The 8131-nt window shown below is 35.5% G+C and overlaps 1 pseudogene; it reads left to right on the top strand.

The window, feature by feature from the left end:
• The first annotated feature begins 2635 nt into the window (after positions 1–2635).
• LOC134475454 (nucleoporin p54-like) lies at positions 2636–7241 on the top strand (annotated as a pseudogene).
• Positions 7242–8131: the final 890 nt, after the last annotated feature.

The raw sequence follows: 8131 nt of genomic DNA, 5'->3' as shown, positions 1-8131 counted from the left end.
GTTTACAAAGCACCAGACAACTATGTCACAAAAGATTAAGAAGACTCTCCCTACAATGCTAGTATAGTCAAAATTCCAAGTGTTAAACAAAAAGACAGAATTTTAAACGCTGTCAGAGAAAATTTTTTACAATCACATGTAAAGGTAATGGTATTAGGATTAGAAAAGATTTCTCAACGCAAATGTTAAGAACCTGGAGAAGAATATTGGAGTGAAATATTTCAAGCCTGAGAAATAAATGAAAACCACCTTTCAAAATTGAAGGAGAAATAAGGACATTCCATGACAAAGAACACCTTAAGAAATACATGCACACAAAACTAACATTACAAAACAACAAAGATGGAGTGAGAAATAAGTAGAATAAAGATATGCCATGTATAGGAAACCAATAACCTAAATGAGTGTAAACATTATATGACATACAATGAGCTCTCACTCTTTGAATGTCTACTTTGTATGCTTTAATCCTGTAACTTGAACAACTACTTCTAAGATGATAATATGTAATCTATTAATTAGTTATTTCTTACTGCTTTTTTTGAAATTCTGTATTACTTTTACCCTTACACTGTTTTGTTTTTTTCTCCTTTAAATAAAATTTAAAAAAAAATCAACAGGATGAAAATCAGGATATGGGAATTAAAGAGGAGGGAGTGAAGGGAAGGGATTTTTTTTAAAGAACAAGTTGTAGAATATACATGTACTCCCTTACCAAGCTTATTGTAAACTGCATGAACTCTAAACATGTAGTAATAAAAATTTTAAAAACTTACATATAATCAAGAGGGCCACCACCACCAAAAGGTTGCTTTCTGCAGGCAGCCAGCAGGATCAGGGGCAGCCATCAGGATCAAGACAGCCAGCAGGATCAGGGACACCCAGCAAGGTAAGTCCCATGCACCTGTAGGCCACCACTGGAGACCCTTGCTTCCTTTGGTCAGCCATCACCCATCAGAAGAGTTATACACACCCCTGTGTGCCTCCCGCCATCATGGGAGTCCTAATGTAGACATGCAGGCTGAGAGAAGCAGCCCCACCACCAAGCACCCCTAGTAATCATGGAAGCCCCAGTGTAGCTGTACAGGTCTGAAGAAGCCAACCCTATGCCCTGCTACCTCCCAGTAAATCGGGGGTCAGAGGAACCCAGGTGCATGCCCCATTTCCCTACATCATGGAGGAGCTGCCAATGTGGGAAGCACCTGGTACCCCACAATGACCCAGTAGAATGTCAAGATGAAGGAGCAAAAGGCAATCTCAGACCTCCAGCCCACACAGAACAAGTCTGGGAGATACAGTCATGGAAGAAAATGGAAGTCACACATCTGAAATGTCTCAGATAAAAGAAGAAATGTCTCAGATAAAAGAAGAAATCACAAACATAATGAATTGCTCAGCATGTCTAAAGTAGACATAGTTTTTTTTTTAAAAAAATGAGCATAGGAAAATGATGGAAAGCTTGAATGAACAACATAGAAAGGAATTACAATGCATGAAACAGACTCAAAGAGATATTCAGGAAATAAAAAAGTCAATCAAAATCTGGCAAAACTACTTGAAAGAAGGGCTGGGGATTTAGCTCAGCGGCGTAAGTGCCTGCCTTGCAAGCAGGCAGTTGTGAGTTTGATCCCTGGTACTGATAAAAAGGAAAAAGGCAAAAAAAAAAAAAAAACCTGCTTGAAAGACACTAAAGGTAGACTTTTAAACCTTGAAGACAGGATTACAGCTAGTGATCATGAAAGGAAAGATCTCTTAAAAATAATAGGAAACCAGGACATAACATTTCAACAGCTACAAGTTGCAAAGAAAAAAATTTAAGAGTGATAGGCATCAGTGAAGAAGCAGGAGTCAACACAAATGATATAAAAAGACTTTACAGAAGTAATAGCAAAAAACTTTCCAAATGTGGGAAAAGGACCTGGCATATAGATAAGTGAGGCATATAAACCTCCAACTAGCCATAACCAAAGTAAATCTACACCCAGACATATAATAATCAAGATTCCCAAAACTCAGCACAAGAACAGAATATTAAAAACTGTTAGAGAAAGGAAACAGATAACGTATAAAGGAAAACAATAGAATCACAGCATATTTGTCAACACAAATCATCAATAAAGAAAAGTTTGGAGTGAAGTGTTTCAAATCCTGAAAGAAAACAACTTCTAACACAGAGAATGCTAAAGGATATTCTAGAAAGAGATAAAGATGACCATGGTTCCAGGAACAGTGGCAGAGGGTTGGAAAAAAGGACAGGCAATTGAATGAATGGGAAAAGTAGAGGGACAATGGTAGGAGGACAGCATGGCAGAGACAAACCAGTGTATGTTGGTTGTAATCAGTAATGTAGATGGCTTCAATTCAGCAATAAAAAGAAGCACAGGGAAAGTATATAAGAAACACACTTAACTCAAAAGGAAATTCATAGGCTGAAAATCAAAGAAAATAGTTGTTCCATGTGACAGGAGACTAGAAAAAAGCAAGGGTAACTTGGCCATCAACTACAGAATGGATAAAAATGATATGGCATTTTCATACAACGAAAAGTTATCCAGCTATAAAGTAGGATAATCTTGAGACTCTTGTAGGTAAATGCATGCAACCAGAGATCATGTTCATAGGTGAAATAATTTGAACTCATATGAGTGAATCCTAGGATAAAAAACAAAAGGAGTTAGTGGGATCCAAAAAGCAAAATAGATATTGTAAAAATCACAGGGGAAGAAACACCTGGGAGGTTAAGGTGGTAACCACTGTTAATTTCTTATTGTCTTGTGTGAACTCTTATATTGTTTTCACAATTTTGATAGGTTCATTTTTGGCTGACACTTCAGTTCATATTTGTCTGGTTCCAAGGCAGGGTGGTATGGCAGAGGAGCATCACAAAGGAGAAACAAATCATGGTGGGCAGAAGGCAAGAAGACTGAAAAGCAGTAAAGTATGAGGGCAGTATCAAACAATGGCAACAGCCTTCTTTTTGTTTCTTATATTCTATCCAGGTTACCTGCCCTTAGGAGAGGTAGCACTGACAGCCAAAGTGGAGCACCTTGAATCTTAGCATTGCATCCTTAATCCTAGCCTCATATCCTTAATCCCAGCATCACACACCCTAGACCCAGCCATCTCTAAAAGCTCTACCTTTAACCATATGAGACTTTGAGTGGAACATCTAGATATAAGCCACAACAGTGGTGACCTCAGTATCTCAGTTTCACAAAGAGATCAACTACACAAAACATTAACAAGGAAATATCCGACCTAAACCACACCTTTAAACAAATGAATTTAATAGATATCTACAGAGTGTTCTATCCAACTACAACAGAGCATAATTCTTCTCAGCATCACACAGAATTTTATCCAAACTATATCACATGCTTTCCATAAAGCCTGCTTAAATGAATGAAAAAGAACCAAAATCACCCTATGTATACTATCGTATCATTGTGCATTGAACTAGAAGTCAATCACAAACTACAGAAATTTTATAAATATCTAGATGCTAAACAATATACTAGTAAACACTCAATATGTCAGAGAAGAAGTCAAAGAAGAAATTAAACCATTCCTAGTATCAAGCAATAATGCTAGTATAACATATCGGTACCTATGGAACAAAATGAAGGCAATCCTAAGAGGGAATTTTGTTGCTGTGAATGCTCAGATTAGAAAAACCAAGAGGTTTCAATTATATAACTTAATTATACACCTGAAGATACTTGAAAACAAGCATAGTCCAAACCTAATTTAGGAGGAAAGTAATAAAAATCAACATAGAAATTAATTAAATGAGACTCAAATGTGAATACAAAGAATAGATGAATTGATGATCTAATTCTTTAAAAGAATATACAAAATAGAGAAAGTCTCAGCCAAACTTACCAAAAAAAGGACAAAAAGATTCACATCAGTGCAATGAGAAGTGTAAAAGCAGCAATCACAATGGACACCCAGAAATCCAGAAGTTTGTTAGAAACTATGATGAAAAATACTACTTTAACAAATTGGAGAATTTTGAGGAATTAACAGATTACTAAACACTTACAAATTACCAAAAATTAACTAAGAAGACACAAAAGTTCTGAACAATCCAATAACAGGCAATGAAACTAAGGTAGTAATAAAATAATCCCACCAACTAAGGAAAGCGCAGGACCTGATGGAGTCATTGCTGAATTCTACAAGACCTATAGGGAGATTTAACACCACTGCTCCTCAAGTTCTTTAATAAAGTCGAAAGGTGAGGGGTAATTCCAAATGTCCCTGGAAGCCAGCATCCCTCTGATTTCAAATTCAGACAAAGATGCAACTAAACAAGACTATAGTATGATCTCTTCAATGAACAAAGGCACAAAAATCCTTAACAATGTATTATCAAACAGAAGGCAACAAATCTTCAAAGGATCATGCATCATGACCCTGTAGGTTTCATTCTATGTGTGCAAAGTTGGTTCAACATACATGAATCAATAAATGTAGTACACATAAACAGAACCAAGAGTTTTTAAAATTCATGGTTATCTCAATAGATGCAGAGAAAGCATTTGATAAAATCCAACACCTACTCATGATAAAAACCTTGAAGAAAATAAGGTATGCAAAAATCTGATAAAAACAACTTTTGCCAAACCAGCTGCCAACATCATATTATATGAGAAGCAGGAAACTTTCCCTCTAAAATCACGAATAAGACAGAGATGTTTACTGTCACCATTCCTGTTAAATACTGTATTTAAAATATTAGCTAGAGGCAGAAATGGTGGCACATGCCTGTAATTCTAACACTCCAGAGGCCGAGGCAGGAGGATCACTACAAATTTGAGGCCAGCCTGGACAATATAGTGAGTTCAAATCCAGCCTGTACTACATACTGAGATCCCAAGTCAAAAGAATTTAGCTAGATCCATCAAGTAAAAGATAAATGTGACATGTATAGGTAAGGAGTGAGTCAAATTATCATTATTTGCAGATGGCATATCTTTTACATAGACGATGTAAAAATTTCACTGAAAGACTCCTAGCATTAGTAACCAAATATTCAGCAATGTAGTAAGATATAAATTAGCACACAAAAATCAGTAGTTTTTCTACACCAATAATGAACTCACAGAGAAAAAATTAGGAAAACTGTATCATCCTCAAGAGCATGAAGGAAAAATTAAATATGTAGGTATCAACCTAGCCAAATAAGTGAAAAACTTCTACAATGAAAACTACAGTACTCTTGAAAAAAGCAGATTGAAGAGGACATTAGAAAACAGAAATATAGGGCTGGGGATTTAGCTAAGCAGTGTAAGTGCCTGCCTAGCAAACTGTAATGTTGTGAGTTTGATCCCTGGTACAAAAAGAGAATGAAAGAAAGAAGAAAGAAAGAAAGAAAGAAAGAAAGAAAGAAAGAAAGAAAGAAAGAAAGAAAGAAAGAAAGAAAGAAAGAAAAGAAAGAAGGAAAGAAAAGAAGGAAAGAAAGAAGGAAAGAAAAGAAGGAAAGAAAGAAAGAAAGAAAGAAAGAAAGAAAGAAAGAAAGAAAGAAAAATACAAGTTTCCCTGCCAGATGGAAAAGAATGCAGTGAGCATCACATTGTGGGAGCAGTGCTTTGGTCCCCTGCTTCTGTGCCATGGCCTTCAATTTTGGGACTCCTTCAGGTACCTTGGGCACTGCTGCAGTCACTGCAGCACATGCATTTGGGTTTGGGGGATTTGGGACTACATCTACATGTTCTGCATTCAGCTTTTCTGCCCCAGCTAATACAGGCACTACTGGACTGATTCATGGTACTCGGAACAAATATCTTTGAATTGGTACCAGTTTTGGCATAACAACGGAACTAGTACTGGTTTAGCTACTGGCTTGGGAACTTGACTTGGATTTGGAGGATTTAATACACAGCAACAACAAACATTAGGTGGTCTCTTCAGTCAGCCTACACAAGCTCCTTTCCAGTCCAGTCAGCTGATAAATACTGCAAGTGCTCATTCTGCTGCGACATTACTGGGAGATAAAAGAGATGCGCTTTAGCAAAATGTAATCAACTGCAGGTTTTCTGGGGAACAGGGAAAGGATATTTCAACAATAATATTCCACCAGTGGAATTCACAAAAGAAAATCCTTTTTCCCCAGTTTAAGTCTGTAGGTTATAGTTGCATGCCCAATAATAAAGATAAGGATGGGCTAGTGGTTTTAGTTTTCAACAACAACAAAAAAGGAACAGCTATTCAACACCAGCAAGAGCAGTTGGTAAAATCATTGTGTAAAGTTTTGAGAGGAAACCAGACCCTTGCTGTAAATGTCGAGGGTTTTAAAACATTGCTCAAAAAAAAAAAAAAAAAAAACATTGCCAGATGATCCGACAGAAGTTGTCATTTATGTTGTTGAGCATTCTCCATATCATAGCTCAAGAAGGGTTTTAACTACAACACTAAGTGCCCATATTGAACAAGCTGATATAAAAACACAACTGCAGCAACTTGGCGTAACCCTTTATATGACTAGAACAGAACTTTCTCCTACACAGGTTAAGTAGCTTTTACAGAATCCTTCTGCTGGTATTGATCCTGTTACTTGGGAAAAAGCCAAGGCAGATGACCCTGACTCTGAAAAGCGAAATCCTGTAACGATGGTGGGTTTTAAAGAATTTCTTCAAAAACTGAAGTTTCAAGATGAGATGACCTTGTAGCATCAGACCAGATTAGATATCATATCTGAAGATGTTAGTGAGCTACAAAATAATCAGACTACAAGTATGGCCAAAATGGACCACAAATTGCACACGACAAAAAGATTATTCTATAGAACCTTATAGGTCCTAATCAAATAGGAAATTCAAAGGAAGAGTGGTTATGCTATCCAAGCTGATAAAGAGAATTTGAGGGTTCATCTAGATGCAATCCAGTCTGAATTAAATGCACTTACATAGTTCAAGGGCTGACTAAATGAACTGATGTCCCAAATCAGGATGCAAAACCATTTTGGAGCAGTCAGATCTGAAGAGAAAAATTGCACAGAAGCAGATCTGTTATGAGAAATCAAGCAGCATTTGAAATTACAACAGGAAGGCCTTAGTTAGTTGATTAGCATTATAAAAGATTATCTAGAAGACATAAAGTTGATAGAACATGGATTGAATGAAGCCATCCATATTGGAAGTGGTGTCTTTAGTTGACAGTTCACAAACTTGTGTTAAAAGTATGTGTAATTGTCATTGTACAAAAGAAAGGAAAAGAAAGTGCTCTAAAAGATATAACTGCATGTATATTTAAGTGTATAAGATAGATAACCATATTACTGAGTTTTGTTGGATCATTGAACAGAACTGTTTTCAGTCTCATTGTTTGAAAGTCCACTTTATATGCTTTAATTTTATAACTTGAACAACTATTTCTAATATAACAATATGTAATCTATTAACTAGTGATTTCCTACTGTTTATTTTTTTCTGAAATTCTGTATAACTTGTACCATTTTTCGGTTTTTTCTTTTTCTCCTTAAATAAAATTTAAAAAAAGAAAAAAAAGTTTAAAAAAGTTTCTGAAATGCATCTTCTTACTGTGTCAGGCCTTCCTTAAGCATAAATCTGGCCACATGGAGAAAAAATAAAGAAAATGACCCTCTCCTGGCTTGGATTTCTGAGGCTATTACTGACAAGTTACTCTTAACTAAATCTAAAATAACTAGTCACCTCACATTTCTTTAAAAATAATCTGCAAAAGATTTACATTTAAAAAGCTGTATATACTTTACAAAAAGAGAAGAATATAATTAATATTTATACAAGAGAATTTTATTAAGTATCACAGTAATTATTAATCTCCATGTTTTTTCTATGACAAGTAAATATGAAATATATACTTTTTTTTATCAGTACCTGGGATTGAACTCATGACCTCATGCTTGCAAGGAAGGTGTTTATGCCACTGAGCTAAATCCCCAGCCCTTGAAATACATACTTTGTATATAACAATAATTAACTGGTTGTTGAAGATTCAGAGTGTAAAAGAATATCAATTCTTATATGTGAATTAAAGTTGGAGAGGAGTAAAGAAAATCTAGAAGTATTTAATGATTGTGATTTTCTTTTTATTCAATAATATTTGAAAATATATTTTTTATTATTTGACTTACTTGGAATTTATA

The sequence above is a fragment of the Cavia porcellus genome, unplaced genomic scaffold (assembly GCF_034190915.1).
Source record: "Cavia porcellus strain 051 isolate PalLab524CR breed Dunkin Hartley unplaced genomic scaffold, mCavPor4.1 scaffold_3, whole genome shotgun sequence".
In the NCBI taxonomy this organism is placed as follows: Eukaryota; Metazoa; Chordata; class Mammalia; order Rodentia; family Caviidae; genus Cavia; species Cavia porcellus.
This window is presented reverse-complemented; position numbering and strand designations above follow the sequence as displayed.